Source organism: Salvelinus alpinus, chromosome 6 (genome assembly GCF_045679555.1).
Source record: "Salvelinus alpinus chromosome 6, SLU_Salpinus.1, whole genome shotgun sequence".
NCBI lineage: Eukaryota > Metazoa > Chordata > Actinopteri > Salmoniformes > Salmonidae > Salvelinus > Salvelinus alpinus.
In genome coordinates, this window is record NC_092091.1 from 66,341,791 (window position 1) to 66,361,790 (window position 20,000).

Sequence of the window (20,000 nt, forward strand, 5' to 3'; positions counted from 1 at the left end):
TTTCTTTACCCCTCTCTATATTGTTTATAGCCCTGTTCCTGTGGCGGCATCTTTCTTTACCCCTCTCTGTATTGTTTATAGTCTCTTCCTGTGGCGGCCATCTTCTTTCTTTACCCCTCTCTATATTGTTTATAGCCCTGTTCCTGTGTCAGCCATATTAATAGTTAATTTGAACTTGACTTACTGCAACGCCAGATCAAGAGTTAGACACTTTTTAAGATGTTGCTTGTGTGTTTGTCGATAGGGTCATATGTTGTTATTGTTGTTACATTACAGCCATGTATACAAGGAAGGCAGTTCTAACCGTTGATACATTCTCGTCTGGCATCAATGTAGATGTAATTGCTTTTCGAGAGCTGGAACTCAAGGACAGTTTGTATTGAACTCGTTCTGCTTCTGTCAGCATGTAGTCAGTGGTGCTTTACCTTCTTATTCAGACGAGGCTACAAGGTGGAGTTGTGTTGAAGATTGTTTCATCTCCTGTTCTCTCTCCTCTTCTTTTTACCTCTCCACTGTTCCTCTGTTTCAGTTGTCGTTGTAGACCCGGATCTCGTGTCGGGTTTGTTATTGCTGAGATGTTAAACGGGGCCGGTGGTTGTGACTGTCTGCGTGTGATTGTGACTGTGCACCTGCATGTGTGTGTGTCTATATGTTTGTGCTGATGTGTGTGTGTGAAAACACGGCAGATTAAAGGTTCACCAGTAGAGAGGTGTAATCAGGCAGGACAGGCCTGGGGAAAGATGATTGCCACTTGGTCATCACACAGGGAACCACTTAGACACTGTGTCAACCCCTCGGCTAATGATGACTAATGTCTCCTTTCCCCTGACTCTCTCTACTCTTTATACACCATCACTGTCTCTCTGTCTTCATCTAGCTGGCACCACACACAGAAAGCGAAACACTGGTTACACACACACACACACACACACACACACACACACACACACACACACACACACACACACACACACACACACACACACACACACAGTTTTACATCTCACACATCTGTCTCCCTCTCATCCCACACCTCTTGCTCCTGAGTTTGTACTTTAGACACACCACACCATGCAATACCTCCAGACAGAGAAGCCCTAGCTGCACCTGATCCTAGCCCCTCCATCATGCTCCATCTGTGGGGTTGGTTTGACTGGTCTCCATCAGGGCCATGTCTGACCAGGGCCTTCCCTCTCTGATTGATCACTTTCTCTCTCTCTCGCACGCACAGACATAGTCACAGACACACACACACACACACACACACACACACACACACACACACACACACACACACACACACACACACACACACACACACACACACACACACACACACAGCTCCATCATTTAGTCCCTCAGTCAGGGTTCTGACACATGGTGTCAAAGGCAACAGCAGTAGCCTGATGGATCATCCTGCTTATGGATGCCAGTCTGCCTGGTGCTACAGTCTGATAGTGTGTGTGTGAGATATTACCCACTCAACACCTGTGTACCTGCTGTTCTATTAGCAAGCCTTTGTTAGTCAACAGAACAGAGGTCAGAGTCAGCCAGATTGCGGGAAGATCGATCACTGCCCTCAAATGGAAATTGGAATTGTTAATTATTTGGAGGATGATTTTTGATGGTGATATGGAAGGAGGGAAGCATCTAGAACGTTTGTGGTGACATATTAGATTATATCTAAATGGGGAATTGGGTTGTTTTACCTTATTTTTTATGGACAGATAACCAGTGGTGGGAGTGCATGTTTTACCATTTCAATCACGAGATATACAACTAATGGAGGCTAAATGATTGATATGGGCCAGCAAGAAATCAGAATAGTAGGCCTCTGACAGAGAGACAAGAACAATGTTCTCATTTTTGGCTAATATTCTTACTGCACATGATGCATGACAAAGCAGGCAATGCAGACAGTGCAAAAATGACAGAACAATTGTGGTGATGACCTACTGGATAGGTATCCACTACCGTAGAGGTGTCCACTACCGTAGAGGTGTCCACTACCGTAGAGGTGTCCACTACCGTAGAGGTGTCCACTACCGTAGAGGTGTCCACTACCGTAGAGGTGTCCTCTACCGTAGAGGTGTCCTCTACCGTAGAGGTGTCCACTACCGTAGAGGTGTCCACTACCGTAGAGGTGTCCACTACCGTAGAGGTGTCCACTACCGTAGAGGTGTCCACTACCGTAGAGGTGTCCTCTACCGTAGAGGTGTCCTCTACCGTAGAGGTGTCCACTACCGTAGAGGTGTCCACTACCGTAGAGGTGTCCACTACCGTAGAGGTGTCCACTACCGTAGAGGTGTCCTCTACCGTAGAGGTGTCCACTACCGTAGAGGTGTCCACTACCGTAGAGGTGTCCACTACCGTAGAGGTGTCCTCTACCGTAGAGGTGTCCACTACCGTAGAGGTGTCCACTACCGTAGAGGTGTCCACTATATCCTATCAGTGAGAATAGTGTGTGCCTGTTTTGGCTCCTGGTGGTGCTGCCACCGCCATCATGGTTAATGACCCGTCCAGTCTGGTTGAAATGGCACCTCCACAGGGGCCCTGTGTACTCACTCAACCAAGACCCCTTTATAGGTGACAATGGCATTAGAGGGGTTTATAGCTCTGCTCCACACTAGAAACACAAACAAGGGGGCCAACACAAGAACAACACTCAAGGAACATACTTTGAAAGGCTTGGTTTTTTTGTTAGTAAGGACTGATGCTTTGGAGAACAAAGCATGTGCTTCGGATAGGGTTGCTCATGTTGTCATGGGTGATATTTTGGGTTGTATCTTGACAACCAACACATTCATATTTCCTCACCGTCATCAGTTTTATTTCTGTATTTAACAAGCCACTGGGATTAGTTTTGCACCAGTTTTTTTTATTTTTAAATCACGTCTCTCAGTTAATCATTTGAAATGGAACATTGGGTTCAACTCAGACGACAGACAGTCCATGTAGAAAACAGATTCTAGCCTCTATTTCCTCCCCCAATACCTGCATAGAATTGAGAATGGATAAATGGAATCTCCTAGCTAACAGAGATGGGCAGGTTATCCAAACACTATCACTAGCTAGTTGACTTCCCTCTCTTCCATTTAACCCCCTTAAACCCTGCCTCTGGAGTGTGGAGGTTATTTATTAGCTCAGTTATCTTCTTAAAGGGACGGCTCTCAACACGGCCATACAGATCATCTAGCTCGGATTGAATCACCTCGGAATCTTCCACATAGCCATGGGGTTCTATTCATCCAGTCAGGGAGGACCTTTTTTCTCTCTCCCTCTCTCTTCCTCTCTTTCCCCCAACCCTCCTTGCCCCTAAGAGAGGTCTACTCTCCACCCCACACCCCTTCTCCAATCCAATTAAGCCAGGGACAAAAGCAGGATTAGTGAAGAGTTTACCTCAGTGGAGCTCCACAGCGACCCCCAAAAAGGCCCGTGGACGGTAAAAAGGCCAAAGGGGGCTTTGGGAGTTTGAGGGTTAGCGGGGAGAATGTGATGGGCGCTGGCCAGCGATCTTAACCTGTCTGATGTTTGTGTGGCGAACGGTGACTCAATGCGGCGGAGGTTTAGAGGGAAGTTGGTGGTTGGGGACAATGCCTCAGTCTTTGACCACTTTGCTCCAGAAGCTTGGGCCTGTCTCCCCGATTTTCTCTGCACCTCTGAATTTCAATGAAAGGCACCTCCATCTCCTCTCTCCTCCATTCATGAAGGGACTAGCGTTGGCTGACTGGCTTGACACTTCAAGGAACGTTTTTCTAGTCGTTGAAATTGTATCCCACCTCCAACAGGTGCAACCTCATGGTCTCGAGGGACGGTTTGGTACTTCTTAAAAGATAGCTGTTGGATATAGTATTTAATCAATGAAAGAACCAACCGTTTTAAAGCCTTTGTGGGCAATTGTAGGCCTGGGAAGAGTCTCTGTCCCCGGGTCAATGATAATTACAGTAGCAACATCCGTCTGTTATTGTTCTCTTGTCTTCTTTTGAACGGCCATCGTTGCCCTGAAGTAGCAGGTAAAATGCCGGGACAGGCAGCCTTCTAAATTAGCATATGTCTGGCGAATTTCACGCTCCCCTTCCCTTCACTTATGTGGCCTTATCCCTCCTTTATTCTACCATCACCCCAGAGCCACCAACTCTGCCCTCACCGGCCCCAAGGTTAAAGCGCTTTAAGTCTCAACCCAAAACTGTTAAGGGGAGAGAAACGCCAGGCCTTGAATGGGGATGGGTGGAGAATGGGGGTTTTGTGTACCCCCTCTGGCTAAACTGATCCCTATCTCTGTGTAATTACCTAAAGAAATAAAACTTTATTTCCTCCTTCACCACAAGAAAGAATGTGACACATTGACCACTGGGTTGCCAGATTGGTATTGGTCTTATCCTCTTGTTGTTTTTTAAATTCTCATAAAAAAAGCTGTTTCGTGTTACTATTCATATCCCACCGCTGCCACCAATTGCACTTGCTACCTCTAACAGTTTGGTTTCTTATTCTCTCTCCAGAGCTCCTTGCCCCTGGCCTCGATCTGCACAAAAGCTCACTTGTTTAATGAGTCAATGCATTGAGGGCTTCACTTCTCTGCCAATTAACCCCAGGACCATTCCGTCATCTTCCTAAATCCACACGCGGCTTTTTTGTTCACGCTTTATAAGGCTAAGCCGCTCGCTAGCGCCGGAGCAGGGGCCGGGCTGGAAAGTTAAAAGGCTAACCTGTTAGCAAACACAGTGGAATGGGACATAAAAGGTTTAATCCCTATTAGGATAAATTCAAACTAAATGGCCCCAAATAGCCTTTGAAAAGAAGGGACTCCCTTCAAAGAGTATAGCACCAAACTAAGCAGCGTTTGGGGGAAAATGCGTTTGGCTTGGATGTCACTACTATACCCTGGACTCAACGCAAGCTTGGACCCTCTTTATTTTTCTTTACATCTCTCACACTCCAGCGGCTTCTTAGGCCTGTTTATTTGCTCAGTGTCGTGGTTTGTTTTACTTGCCTCGCCGCAGATAGACTCCTATACGTGACCAGTGATTAGAGCTCGAATCACTCAGTTACATGCGGGTACAACGATCATGCCCTAATGGCACAAATCCTTTGGCTAAATTTATTGGATGAATTTGTGTTGAATATTTTCTGTACTTCCCTAAAAGCAACCTGTGTGTGGTGTGCGTATGTATCTTACTGCATGCAGTAGTGTGGTGTGCGTATGTATCTTACTGCATGCAGTAGTGTGGTGTGCGTATGTATCTTACTGCATGCAGTAGTGTGGTGTGCGTATGTATCTTACTGCATGCAGTAGTGTGGTGTGCGTATGTATCTTACTGCATGCAGTAGTGGGTATCTTAACTGCCTATTGTTGTGGGGATGACTGCTGGGGTGAGAAAGTAGAGTCATGTGTTTTCCACCGTTCTGCAGGTCCCATGATCCTAGAACTCTCACTATGGAGCCAGATGATTTTTCCCCCTCTAAGATGTGGTTCTCCCCCCTCCCCTCCTCCTCCTTTCACATTCTGGGAGACTGTATCACACCTTGTTTGGATAGTCCATCTGTAGATGCTCTACAGACTGTCTAATAGCCCTTATCCTAACCTTTATTCTAAACCTAACCCAGCAAGCAGTTGCTTATCAACAGTATGATAGTATGACTATCTGTAGATCACCGATATGGGACATTCCAAATACAGTGAGATCCTCTCTCTCTCGCTCTCTCGCTCTCTCTCTCACACACACACACACACACACACACACACACACACACACACACACACACACACACACACACACACACACACACACACACACACACACACACACACACACACACACACACACACACACACACACACACACACACACACACTTACCTCCTCTGTTTTTTCCTGGTATCACTCAAACTCAACAACAAAATTTGTCCTAATTGGCTCCAGAGGGCTGAGGGGGGGACTGGGGCGAGTCAGAGGGGCCTGTACATACCAGTGGAGGCGAGGGCCCTGATTGGAGCAGAGGCCCGGGCCCTGATTGGAGCAGAGGCCCAGGCCCAGACCTCGTTAGCCTCCCCCTTCCACACCCCTTCTCTACCTCCTACTCATTAGTCTGATGAACTCATTCTCTGATGGAGGGTGACATGGCTGGGTGTGGTGTGCCAGGCTGGAACAGAACCCAACCGGGGGAGGGGGGTTCTGAGGCAACGCCTGTGTGTGTTAGATGAAGGGTGAGGGAGGGTGGGGTGGGGGTATATAGGGGTTCTACAGGAGGCAGAGCCCATGTAGATGAAGTGCCAGGGAAGGCTAGCGTCAAACTCATGGACTCAAGTGTCTGCTTGTGTTAGTCTTCGCTTTCATATTCATTTAGGTTTGGACAGTCGTAAACTCCAGACTCGCGTCTCAGACCGCTGCTGTGGTTATCGTTCCTGATTTGATTCTGTGGTCAGTGAAGCGAAGGAAGAAGAGTTGGAAAATATGCTGCTGGGGCTTCTTCAGATGTCCAGACTGTGACCCTAGACAGGGTCCTTGATCTTCTAGCTCGTTGTTCATATGAGTCAAGGTGTTGTAGTCCAACTACTGCTGCTTCTGTTTGGTTGGGAATGGGGGAAGTTCATGGAAATACTCAGGGAGAATTGGTGTAATCTGTAATGCAGAATAATGTGCACCTGGCTGTTGAGAAGGGGGTGTAACATTGTAGTTATTTCACATGGGGAGGAAAGGGGCTTGATTGATGTTCAGAGGCCTTTGCACACAAACACTCCCTCTATACAAAACACATTCCCATAGGAATACTTAGCACACACACAAACATCCGCACACAGAGAGAGTTTGTGTGTGTGTGTTCGTCAGAGTGTGTGAGGAGGGGGGGATATATGCCCCCGAGTGTGTGTGTGTTTGCGTGTCGCAAAAGCAATTCCAATTCCGTACTGATAAGTCCAGAGGTTTCTTTTCTTTTTCACTACAAACCCTATCGACTTCCCCAATATGGCTGCTCTCCCTCTACCCCCCTCTCCCTCTACCCCCCCCGTCTCTGTTTTGATGTTGATTGATCACCTCTCTTCCTCCCGCTCATTAATTTCATCACTTTATCTCCACCTCTTCATAGGACCAAAAGGTAATAATAAATCCCTCCTCCGTGGTCCTTTAACCGGAGCAGCCGCGCGGAAACGCTTAATAACAGCCTACAAATTGAACTTCAATCACCTAATTTTCCTTCAAAGGCCACAGACAGATGCAACACAAGCCATACTAAACCAAATGGAAAAACGCTATTTTACTCTTCCCTCTTGCCCCACCATCCTTAGATGAAAATCCTGATTGACATTGTACAATAAAGTTTTATTCTATTCTAATAAGCGACATTGGTTGCTATCTACTATGTAACACTGTTTCCTTTTTTCTCTCAATGCCAGGAAGTCCTTATCAGCCCAAACACCCGCGCCTCGTCTCCTCAATAGAGAACACTATTGAGAGACTAATTTATCTTGTAACACACACACACACACACACACACACACACACACACACACACACTTATCTTGTAACACTCACAGCACAACTACCCTGCTACTTTGTTCTCCTCTCATGTTAGATGGTATTTTCAATTACATTTGTGTCAGAAACCCAAACGGGTGGTGCTGTGCTCCCACTCCAAGTCAAACCAGTTTATTTGTCACATGACAGAATATTACAGATGTAAACCGCACAATGAAATATCAGACGTACGAAATAGAAAATCAAGAATAGGATCTTTTAAAAAAACACATCAGCAGCAAGCTTGAGGAGTCGGGGGTGAGGAGGGGTATGTTGGTGGGTAGTCATTTCTGGAGTGGAGAGGGTGTGATGGAGTAGGTCCATTGGCAAGGATCGGCTGAGAGATTGGTGTGTGTGTGTGTCGGATAGCGGTGGATAGCTAGGGGGGTTGGTAGAGGCACATCTCTCCCCCGGTCCCCCTTCAAGTGTCCCTCTTCATTCCAGAGTCGTTTGGGTGTCTGACAGAGACAAACGATAGTGCTTCAGAAATGACCAGCAGCCCAGGCACAAACAGGTTGAATAACTCCCAGTGCGGCAGGGAGCGAGAGGGTGATTGTGTGAGAGAGAGAAAAAAAGCTTCACATCGAGACTCTCAAAGCCTTTTGTTGTTCTGTTTGGCTGCATGCATCCTCTGTGGTGTCAGTCGCTTTGAAATTCAGCTTGGAGTCAGAGAGCTGAATTGATGAGAATTGCTGTACCGGAAACAGGGGACGAGAAAGCTAGCCATAATCAAATACATAAGAGTGAAGATGCCTAGGGATTTTGTTTTTTGCAACCCTGTTAAGCTTTTGTCTTTGAGAAATACAAGATTTATGTCAATATATTTACATTTACATTTAAGTCATTTAGCAGACGCTCTTATCCAGAGCGACTTACAAATTGGTGCATTCACCTTATGATATCCAGTGGAACAACCACTTTACAATAGTGCATCTAACTCTTTTAAGGGGGGGGGGGTTAGAAGGATTACTTTATCCTATCCTAGGTATTCCTTAAAGAGGTGGGGTTTCAGGTGTCTCCGGAAGGTGGTGATTGACTCCGCTGACCTGGCGTCGTGAGGGAGTTTGTTCCACCATTGGGGTGCCAGAGCAGCGAACAGTTTTGACTGGGCTGAGCGGGAACTGTACTTCCTCAGAGGTAGGGAGGCGAGCAGGCCAGAGGTGGATGAACGCAGTGCCCTTGTTTGGGTGTAGGGCCTGATCAGAGCCTGAAGGTACGGAGGTGCCGTTCCCCTCACAGCTCCGTAGGCAAGCACCATGGTCTTGTAGCGGATGCGAGCTTCAACTGGAAGCCAGTGGAGAGAGCGGAGGAGCGGGGTGACGTGAGAGAACTTGGGAAAGTTGAACACCAGACGGGCTGCGGCGTTCTGGATGAGTTGTAGGGGTTTAATGGCACAGGCAGGGAGCCCAGCCAACAGCGAGTTGCAGTAATCCAGACGGGAGATGACAAGTGCCTGGATTAGGACCTGCGCCGCTTCCTGCGTGAGGCAGGGTCGTACTCTGCGAATGTTGTAGAGCATGAACCTACAGGAACGGGTCACCGCCTTGATGTTAGTTGAGAACGACAGGGTGTTGTCCAGGATCACGCCAAGGTTCTTAGCACTCTGGGAGGAGGACACAATGGAGTTGTCAACCGTGATGGCGAGATCATGGAACGGGCAGTCCTTCCCCGGGAGGAAGAGCAGCTCCGTCTTGCCGAGGTTCAGCTTGAGGTGGTGATCCGTCATCCACACTGATATGTCTGCCAGACATGCAGAGATGCGATTCACCACCTGGTTATCAGAGGGGGGAAAGGAGAAGATTAATTGTGTGTCGTCTGCATAGCAATGATAGGAGAGACCATGTGAGGATATGACAGAGCCAAGTGACTTGGTGTATAGCGAGAATAGGAGAGGGCCTAGAACAGAGCCCTGGGGGACACCAGTGGTGAGAGCACGTGGTGCGGAGACAGATTCTCGCCACGCCACCTGGTAGGAGCGACCTGTCAGGTAGGACGCAATCCAAGCGTGGGCCGCGCCGGAGATGCCCAGCTCGGAGAGGGTGGAGAGGAGGATCTGATGGTTCACAGTATCAAAGGCAGCCGATAGGTCTAGAAGGATGAGAGCAGAGGAGAGAGAGTTAGCTTTAGCAGTGCGGAGCGCCTCCGTGACACAGAGAAGAGCAGTCTCAGTTGAATGACTAGTCTTGAAACCTGACTGATTTGGATCAAGAAGGTCATTCTGAGAGAGATAGCAGGAGAGCTGGCCAAGGACGGCACGTTCAAGAGTTTTGGAGAGAAAAGAAAGAAGGGATACTGGTCTGTATTTGTTGACATCGGAGGGATCGAGTGTAGGTTTTTTCAGAAGGGGTGCAACTCTCGCTCTCTTGAAGACGGAAGGGACGTAGCCAGCGGTCAAGGATGAGTTGATGAGCGAGGTGAGGTAAGGGAGAAGGTCTCCGGAAATGGTCTGGAGAAGAGAGGAGGGGATAGGGTCAAGCGGGCAGGTTGTTGGGCGGCCGGCCGTCACAAGACGCGAGATTTCATCTGGAGAGAGAGGGGAGAAAGAGGTCAAAGCACAGGGTAGGGCAGTGTGAGCAGAACCAGCGGTGTCGTTTGACTTAGCAAACGAGGATCGGATGTCGTCGACCTTCTTTTCAAAATGGTTGACGAAGTCATCAGCAGAGAGGGAGGAGGGGGGAGGAGGGGGAGGAGGATTCAGGAGGGAGGAGAAGGTGGTAAAGAGCTTCCTAGGGTTAGAGGCAGATGCTTGGAATTTAGAGTGGTAGAAATTGGCTTTAGCAGCAGAGACAGAAGAGGAGAATGTAGAGAGGAGGGAGTGAAAGGATGCCAGGTCCGCAGGGAGGCGAGTTTTCCTCCATTTCCGCTCGGCTGCCCGGAGCCCTGTTCTGTGAGCTCGCAATGAGTCGTCGAGCCACGGAGCAGGAGGGGAGGACCGAGCCGGCCTGGAGGATAGGGGACATAGAGAGTCAAAGGATGCAGAAAGGGAGGAGAGGAGGGTTGAGGAGGCAGAATCAGGAGATAGGTTGGAGAAGGTTTGAGCAGAGGGAAGAGATGATAGTATGGAAGAGGAGAGAGTAGCGGGGGAGAGAGAGCGAAGGTTGGGACGGCGCGATACCATCCGAGTAGGGGCAGTGTGGGAAGTGTTGGATGAGAGCGAGAGGGAAAAGGATACAAGGTAGTGGTCGGAGACTTGGAGGGGAGTTGCAATGAGATTAGTGGAAGAACAGCATCTAGTAAAGATGAGGTCAAGCGTATTGCCTGCCTTGTGAGTAGGGGGGGAAGGTGAGAGGGTGAGGTCAAAAGAGGAGAGGAGTGGAAAGAAGGAGGCAGAGAGGAATGAGTCAAAGGTAGACGTGGGGAGGTTAAAGTCACCCAGAACTGTGAGAGGTGAGCCATCCTCAGGAAAGGAACTTATCAGGGCGTCAAGCTCATTGATGAACTCTCCAAGGGAACCTGGAGGGCGATAAATGATAAGGATGTTAAGCTTGAAAGGGCTGGTAACTGTGACAGCATGGAATTCAAAGGAGGCGATAGACAGATGGGTCAGGGGAGAAAGAGAGAATGTCCACTTGGGAGAGATGAGGATCCCAGTGCCACCACCCCGCTGACCAGAAGCTCTCGGGGTGTGCGAGAACACGTGGGCAGACGAGGAGAGAGCAGTAGGAGTAGCAGTGTTATCAGTGGTAATCCATGTTTCCGTCAGTGCCAAGAAGTCGAGGGACTGGAGGGAAGCATAGGCTGAGATGAACTCTGCCTTGTTGGCCGCAGATCGGCAGTTCAAATCAAATCAAATTTTATTAGTCACATACACATGGTTAGCAGATGTTAATGCGAGTGTAGCGAAATGCTTGTGCTTCTAGTTCCGACAATGCAGTAATAACCAACAGTAATCTAACCTAACAATTCCACACTACTACCTTACACACACACACAAGTGTAAAGGGATAAAGAATATGTACATAAAGATATATGGATGAGTGGTGGTACAGAACGGCATGGCAGATGCAGTAGATGGTATAGAGTACGGTATATACATATGAGATGAGTACTGTAGGGTATGTAAACATAAAGTGGCATAGTTTAAAGTGGCTAGTGGTACATGTATTGCATAAAGATGGCAAGATGCAGTAGATGATATAGAGTACAGTATATATACATATGAGATAGGCAATGTAGGGTATGTAAACATTGTATTAAGTGGCATTGCTTAAAGTGGCTAGTGGTACATTTTTACATAATTTCCATCAATTCCCATTTTTAAAGTGGCTGGAGTTGAGTCAGTATGTTGGCAGCGGCCGCTAAATGTTAGTGGTGGCTGTTTAACAGTCTGATGGCCTTGAGATAGAAGCTGTTTTTCAGTCTCTCGGTCCCTGCTTTGATGCACCTGTACTGACCTCGCCTTCTGGATGATAGCGGGGTGAACAGGCAGTGGCTTGGGTGGTTGTTGTCCTTGATGATCTTTATGGCCTTCCTGTGACATCGGGTGGTGTAGGTGTCCTGGAGGGCAGGTAGTTTGCCCCTGGTTCCAGAGGCTGCCTGAGACCTGGAACTCCACGTGGGTCGTGCGCGCTGGGACCACCAGGTTAGAGTAGCAGCGGCCACGCGGTGTGAAGCGTTTGTATGGTCTGTGCAGAGAGGAGAGAACAGGGATAGACAGACACATAGTTGACAGGCTACAGAAGAGGCTACGCTAATGCAAAGGAGATTGGAATGACAAGTGGACTACACGTCTCGAATGTTCAGAAAGTTAAGCTTACGTTGCAAAAAATCTTATTGACTAAAATGATATAGTACTGCTGACTGGTGAAATAGGCTAGCTAGCAGTGGCTGCGTTGTTGACTTTGTTTGAAAGTGTAGCTGGCTAGGTAACCTCTAACTGGCTAGGTAACCTCGACAATTACTCTAGACTACACAATTATCTTGGATACAAAGACGGCTATGTAGCCAGCTAAGATCAAACAAATCAAACTGTTGTACTGTAATGAAATGAAATGTAATACTACCTGTAATACTACCTGTGGAGCAAAGCGGAATGCAACTACTCGCTCCAAACCAAACCGGAAGTGCGTATCGTAGAGGGAGAGGCAATAGAAGTGTTGTTTCTTGTATTATTGTCTTTTGTGTCTTTAGAGGACTGCTTCACCTTAATGTCCCCTTTCCCTTTTCTTCTGTCCTTATTTTGTCCCACTTTGTCCCTTCTTTGTCCCTTCTTCTCTTCTGCCAACTAGACACTCCTTGTTAGCTAGCTAGCTTCTTTCAGGAATGTCCCTAGCAACTGCCTAGCAACAGGTAAACAACTTAGCTAGCTAAGAAAACGGTATAATTTTATGAAAAATTGTTACTTTTTCAAAAGCCTTTCTTCTTTGTTTGCTGCTTGTTTGGTCTCCTATTCAGTTTGCAGTTTTCTTTTGATATTTTTTTCGATGTACTTTACTCTAAAAAACATTTAAATTTCAATATTTGTAGGAGCTCATCTTTTCAGCTGCTGCTGCTTAATTTGGAACTCCGGAACTCCGGAATGGAAATATATATATATGTCAAGAGATATGTCAATATATATGTCAAGGTATATTTCAATATTTTTTTCTATCAAAACCATTCTATCTCGGTTTGTCAATACAAACTATTATTCTTCAACAGTCCCATACTTCACAGTCCATTCTTTCTCTCCCTGCTTCATTGGTTCTTGGAATTGTGTGTTCCGAGTCTGACTTCTGCATTAATTCAATAAGCACTCCATCAGGCAGGCCAATCAGAAGAGGCCTCCATCAGGCGGCAGGCCAATCAACAGGGGCCATTTGTGGCCACGTCTGGAGGAGGTTGAGGGGAGTTGGAGTGGTGATGTTTCACCTTCAAGGCCTTCAGGGCCAGTGATGGAGACTGATGGAGGCCTGGAGGGCTGCAGCCACAAACACCTGGAGCCATTAGGTATAGAGGCAATCGGAGACTCTGAGACACTAGGAGGCATACAGTATATACCACCATGGTACTTTATTACAGTATATGGCCCTTTCAAATAAAGTGTAGAATAAAGTCATATCTATAATTCTCTGGAATATATTTTAGGTACCTTCTCTACCACAGTCATCTTTGTTTACTTGTTTATTTCTCTGTTTTGGTCCACTGTCTGACTCCATTCTTCTTTAGTGATTTAATTCTCATTCTCCTCTATCTGTTTTATACTGACCCCTCCTCTGTCTATCTATCACTGCCCTAGCATATGTAGCAATAACTCCAGCCCCGGACAATAACGGCCTCACCGCTACAATTTGTCCAGCAGCCGTTTCGACCAAGTGGGTCATAGGCGGCACACCTTTCTCTCTCCTGGATAGTTTATCGTGCCACTGTGTCACCCTCTGAGCTTTTTCAACTGCAAGGGAAAAGGGGTCTGTGGAGGAGAGGGAGGGAATGTTGAATCCCGCTCTGGAACTTTATAAGACAGTGTTTCTGAAAAACATCGGTCTCAAATATTCTTTAAAAAAAATATATAATAATAATAATTTTACCCCCTTTTCTCCCTAATTTCGTATTATTCAATTGTTAGTAGTTACTATCTTGTCTCATCGCTACAACTCCCGTACGGGCTCGGGAGAGACGAAGGTCGAAAGCCATGCGTCCTCCGAAACACAACCCAACCAAGCCGCACTGCTTCTTAACACAGCGTGCATCCAACCCGGAAGCCAACCGCACCAATGTGTCGGAGGAAACGCCACGCACCTGGCGACCTGGTTAGCGTGCACTGCGCCCGGCCCGCCACAGGAGTCGCTAGTGCGCGATGAGACAAGGATATCCCTACCGGCCAAACCCTCCCTAACCCGGACGACGCTAGGCCAATTGTGCGTCGCCCCATGGACCTCCCGGTCGCGGCCGGCTGCGGCAGAGCCTGGGCTCGAACGGTCTCAAATATTCTATCTGGAGACGTTTTTGGAGTTAAGATGAATCGGTCTGGTTCACAATATGATATGAGGTGACGAGCGGCGTCGCTTCTAGACCTGTCATATCTATCTACACCCTGAGAGACTGGCCGCAACATCATCAATTTAGCCCTCAGTGCCTCACAGACAAGTACTCACTCTGAGGAGGAGAGGATCACTAGAAACACACTGGGGTGTAGAAATGAACCCCTGGAACAGAGAGTAAAGGTTACTTACCCACCCACCTGGAACAGAGAGTAAAGGTTACTTACCCACCCACCTGGAACAGAGAGTAAAGGTTACTCACCCACCCACCCGCCTGGAACAGAGAGTAAAGGTTTTTCACCCACCCGCCCGCCTGGAACAGAGAGTAAAGGTTACTAACCCACTCACCCACCTAGAACAGAGAGTAAAGGTTACTCACCCACCCACCCACCTGGAACAGAGAGTAAAGGTTACTCACCACTCACCCACCTAGAACAGAGAGTAAAGGTTACTCACCACTCACCCACCTAGAACAGAGAGTAAAGGTTACTCACCACTCACCCACCTAGAACAGAGAGTAAAGGTTACTCACCACTCACCCACCTAGAACAGAGAGTAAAGGTTACTCACCACTCACCCACCTAGAACAGAGAGTAAAGGTTACTCACCACTCACCCACCTAGAACAGAGAGTAAAGGTTACTCACCACTCACCCACCTAGAACAGAGAGTAAAGGTTACTCACCACTCACCCACCTAGAACAGAGAGTAAAGGTTACTCACCACTCACCCACCTAGAACAGAGAGTAAAGGTTACTCACCACTCACCCTTCCATCTATCTTTTCACCTATACATTACATTTTCTACTGCGTTTCTGACCTGATACCACTTGGAGGTGGAAAGGGACATTCCAGCACTGAGAGATGACATGTAGTGTGTGTGTGTGTGTGTGTGTGTGTGTGTGTGTGTGTGTGTGTGTGTGTGTGTGTGTGTGTGTGTGTGTGTGTGTGTGTGTGTGTGTGTGTGTGTGTGTGTGTGTGTGTGTGTGTCTCTGTCTGTCTGTCTGTGTCTGTGTGTCTGTCTGTCTGTCTGTCTGTCTGTCTGTCTGTCTGTCTGTCTGTCTGTCTGTCTGTCTGATGTAGTCTGATGTAGTCTGATGAGTGGTCGGTGTTGTTGACATGTGAACCTGATGGCCACCCTGTCTGTCCATCCTTACAGCGGATAGAGAAGTCAGACTGATCCAACTGTCTGTCTGAGGCGGTTTGTCATAAACTTCAGATCAGACTGGTAAACAGACTCTGACAGACAGGACAGGGCAGGAGACACGCAGACCAGACTGTCATATCTAGTTATTTAGACGCTGCTTTGTTATACATCGTTGAGCTATATTTGTAAGTACACAGTGATGATCATACAATAACGTGAATACAGTATATTACTAAAATAAAGTTAGTTGATTGGTGTGGTGCAGACTGCAGTGTAAAACGTCCCCGATCCTCCCCCAGTTCCACAGGCAGTGTTGTTGTGTAATGCTCTGTTGGCTGTGGGTTGCAGACTGCAGTGTAAAACGTCCCCGATCCTCCCCCAGTTCCACAGGCAGTGTTGTTGTGTAATGCTCTGTTGGCTGTGGGTTGCAGACTGCAGTGTAAAACGTCCCCGATCCTCCCCCAGTTCCACAGGCAGTGTTGTTGTGTAATGCTCTGTTGGCTGTGGGTTGCAGACTGCAGTGTAAAACGTCCCCGATCCTTCCCCAGTTCCACAGGCAGTGTTGTTGTGTAATGCTCTGTTGAGGCTGTGTGGTGCAGACTGCAGTGTAAAACGTCCCCGATCCTCCCCCAGTTCCACAGGCAGTGTTGTTGTGTAAAGCTCTGTTGAGGCTGTGGGTTGCAGACTGCAGTGTAAAACGTCCCCGATCCTCCCCCAGTTCCACAGGCAGTGTTGTTGTGTAATGCTCTGTTGAGGCTGTGGGTTGCAGAGTGCAGTGTAAAACGTCCCCGATCCTCCCCCAGTTCCACAGGCAGTGTTGTTGTGTAATGCTCTGTTGAGGCTGTGTGGTGCAGACTGCAGTGTAAAACGTCCCCGATCCTCTCCCAGTTCCACAGGCAGTGTTGTTGTGTAAAGCTCTGTTGAGGCTGTGGGTTGCAGACTGCAGTGTAAAACGTCCCCGATCCTCCCCCAGTTCCACAGGCAGTGTTGTTGTGTAAAGCTCTGTTGAGGCTGTGGGTTGCAGACTGCAGTGTAAAACGTCCCCGATCTTCCCCCAGTTCCACAGGCAGTGTTGTTGTGTAAAGCTCTGTTGAGGCTGTGGGTTGCAGACTGCAGTGTAAAACATACCCGATCTTCCCCCAGTTCCACAGGCAGTGTTGTTGTGTAAAGCTCTGTTGAGGCTGTGTGGTGCAGACTGCAGTGTAAAACGTCCCCGATCCTCCCCCAGTTCCACAGGCAGTGTTGTTGTGTAAAGCTCTGTTGGCTGTGGGTTGCAGACTGCAGTGTAAAACGTCCCCGATCTTCCCCCAGTCCCACAGGCAGTGTTGTTGTGTAATGCTCTGTTGAGGCTGTGGGTTGCAGACTGCAGTGTAAAACGTCCCCGATCTTCCCCCAGTCCCACAGGCAGTGTTGTTGTGTAATGCTCTGTTGAGGCTGTGGGTTGCAGACTGCAGTGTAAAACGTCCCCGATCCTCCCCCAGTTCCACAGGCAGTGTTGTTGTGTAAAGCTCTGTTGAGGCTGTGGGTTGCAGAGTGCAGTGTAAAACGTCCCCGATCCTCCCCCAGTTCCACAGGCAGTGTTGTTGTGTAAAGCTCTGTTGGCTGTGGGTTGCAGAGTGGCAGTGTGTAACGCAGTCTGTTAACACTGATCAAATAGGGTTAATTGTATCACAGGGAGTGGTGGCTGCTGTAGACAGTTATTGCCTGCCTTGTCTGCAGTGTGGAGATCAGTCCATGAGTGGCTGAAAGATGACGAGAAGTGATTTTCAAAATTGAAAAAAATCTAACTAAGACTTCATCAAAAATAGAAAGATCAAACTGATGAGGAAAAAAACGGGCAAAATACCCATCTTTCTCACCTAGATCCTTCTAAAACCTTCATCAAAAAACACATAGTAGTGTCTTTCACAAATAACTTTGACGCCCAATGAAAGAAAATCCCTTCATAAGTCCTTTTGGATATTCTGTACCAGAAGCCATAGCTTGAGGGGTTATTGTGACAGTGTTCCCATGGTGATGGTGCTGATGGGAGGCTGGTACGGTGTGGGGTCGTCCTGGGCCCAGCCTGTTAGGGTAGTGTAGGTGAGAGTCTGGGAGAGAGACGGACGGGCAGCCCAATCTCTCCTCCAAACCTCTCTAATCCACATTTAATTGAACTCCAGAGACTTTGAAGTGAGGCTGTGGTGCAGGCAGATCTTATTCCTCTGAGAGGAGGAGGGAGAGAGGGAGAGAAGGAAAAAGACAGAGAGAGAGAGAGAAGGAAAAAGACAGAGAGAGAGAGAAGGAAAAAGACAGAGAGAGAGAGAGAAGGAAAAAGACAGAGAGAGAGAGAGAAGGAAAAAGACAGAGAGAGAGAGAGAAGGAAAAAGACAGAGAGAGAGAAGGAAAAAGACAGAGAGAGAGAGAGAAGGAAAAAGACAGAGAGAGAGAGAGAGAAGGAAAAAGACAGAGAGAGAGAGAGAAGGAAAAAGACAGAGAGAGAAGGAAAAAGACAGAGAGAGAGAGAGAAGGAAAAAGACAGAGAGAGAGAAGGAAAAAGACAGAGAGAGAGAGAGAAGGACAGAGAGAGAGAGACGGAAAAAGACAGAGAGAGAAGGAAAAAGACAGAGAGAGCGAGAGAAGGAAAAAGACAGAGAGAAGGAAAAAGACAGAGAGAGAAGGAAAAAGACAGAGAGAGAGAGAGAGAAGGAAAAAGACAGAGAGAGAGAAGGAAAAAGAGAGAGAGAAGGAAAAAGACAGAGAGAGAGAAGGAAAAAGAGAGAGGGGCTCCCAGGACGTCCTCAGCTAAGAGCCCCAGCTGCTCCCTTCCACTGCAACCTTTAATGAGCTCCTTGAAGCTAGTGCTGGAGTTAGCACACTATGCTAGTCGCATATTTCAATATTTCTTACCCCTCGGTGCCATACCTCAGTGACCCCTCTTCAATCCCCATGTCCCTTAACACCTAGCGTCATTAAAAGAGCTTTGAAACAAAAAGGGAGAGGCCCGGGCGAGTTATAAAAAATAAAAAAAGCTAGTCAACAAAGCAACGATAAGTGGGTTAGCGCAGAATCTAAAGATTGGATTAGCTTGAATATGAATCGCAGGAGGCCCGGACCGAGCATCTGTGGCTGTCAGGAGGGCTGACAGGCGTCGAGACAAGTCACTCTGACAACCGCAGAGAGAGAGAGAGAGAGAGAGGGTATCCATTCTCCACAGAGAGAGATTAGGCTCAGCTCATTTTAGCATTTTTGCATTCTTTAGCGTTAGCCGACAAGCTCCTGTTTAACCTTGCAAGGTGGCAGTCCCCTTGTTAGAGGAATTAGAGAAAGCAGGTTAACTGACTATTTAGCATAAACTGTGCTGTTGACCCAATAGCACTCTTCATAAAAGTGTTGTCACACCCAACTAGCTCTCACTGTCTCATGTGAGAATTAGATGTTAATCCATATTTATTTAATGTCAAATTTTGAAGTTGTTGCAAATGTCAAATTTCGAAGTGTTTAAGGTTAATTGTAGGATATAACTCAGCATTTTTAAGTTTAGGGTTAAATTTAGGCATTAACTCTGAAATCGTAAGATTAACTCAGAATGGTTAAGGTAAGGATTAAGGTTTGCGATAGGCTTAAAACAAACATCTCAAAAACAACTTTCTATTGCTGGATTTGAACTTGCAACCTTTGGAGTATTTGAATAGGGCTTATCTATCTGCCATCCCTATCCACAACGCCACAGCATAACCCAAACCTACCTGGAGGTAACAGCGCTCACTGTTGCTTCTAGTGGCTGGTTTACACGTCATCTCCCGACGTCCTCAGACATGGATGGACGTCGAACACTGACTTGTATCACCGGTGACCTGGCTGGTCAAACCGGTCTTAATCTGGTGAAAAACTGAGCCATTAAAAACCACAGCAATGGGCAGTTTGTGTTGGCATTATAGATTTATTTGAACTACATATCACTGTTTTGTAAACACATTTTACGTTTGGCCTTGCAGTTGGTACTCTTCAGGGAAGTAATACTTTTTTAGCTCTGAATATTGGTGCATACTTGAAATGATCTTGACAATAGTATGTATCTGATTCTGAGCATGTCTTTATTTATATTTTAAGCAGAGAGGATACCCGCTGTCTAAATTACTGATGAGCTTTTAGTGAACTAAATGTCTGCCTCGTCCATCCCTCCCTCCCCTCCTCCCTCTGAATAGGGCTCATTCTCTCGTTAAAGGAATCGCTTTTTCATGGAGGCTGATCAATATAACACATTAATCCTGCTGTTCGGGACGACGCGTCATTTGGCTGTGATGAATGAACTAACACAGCCTTCTCTCCTCTCTTCCTTCTCACCTCTCTTCCTTCTCACCTCTCTTCCTTCTCTCCTCTCTTCCTTCTCTCCTCTCTTCCTT

At 47.4% G+C, this 20,000-nt stretch overlaps 1 protein-coding gene across 3 annotated transcripts in view; it reads left to right on the forward strand.

The window, feature by feature from the left end:
- LOC139579136 (lipopolysaccharide-responsive and beige-like anchor protein) overlaps window positions 1–20,000 on the forward strand; it is a 310,713-nt gene that overhangs the window by 196,089 nt on the left and 94,624 nt on the right. The gene's annotated exons all lie outside the window — the stretch shown is intronic.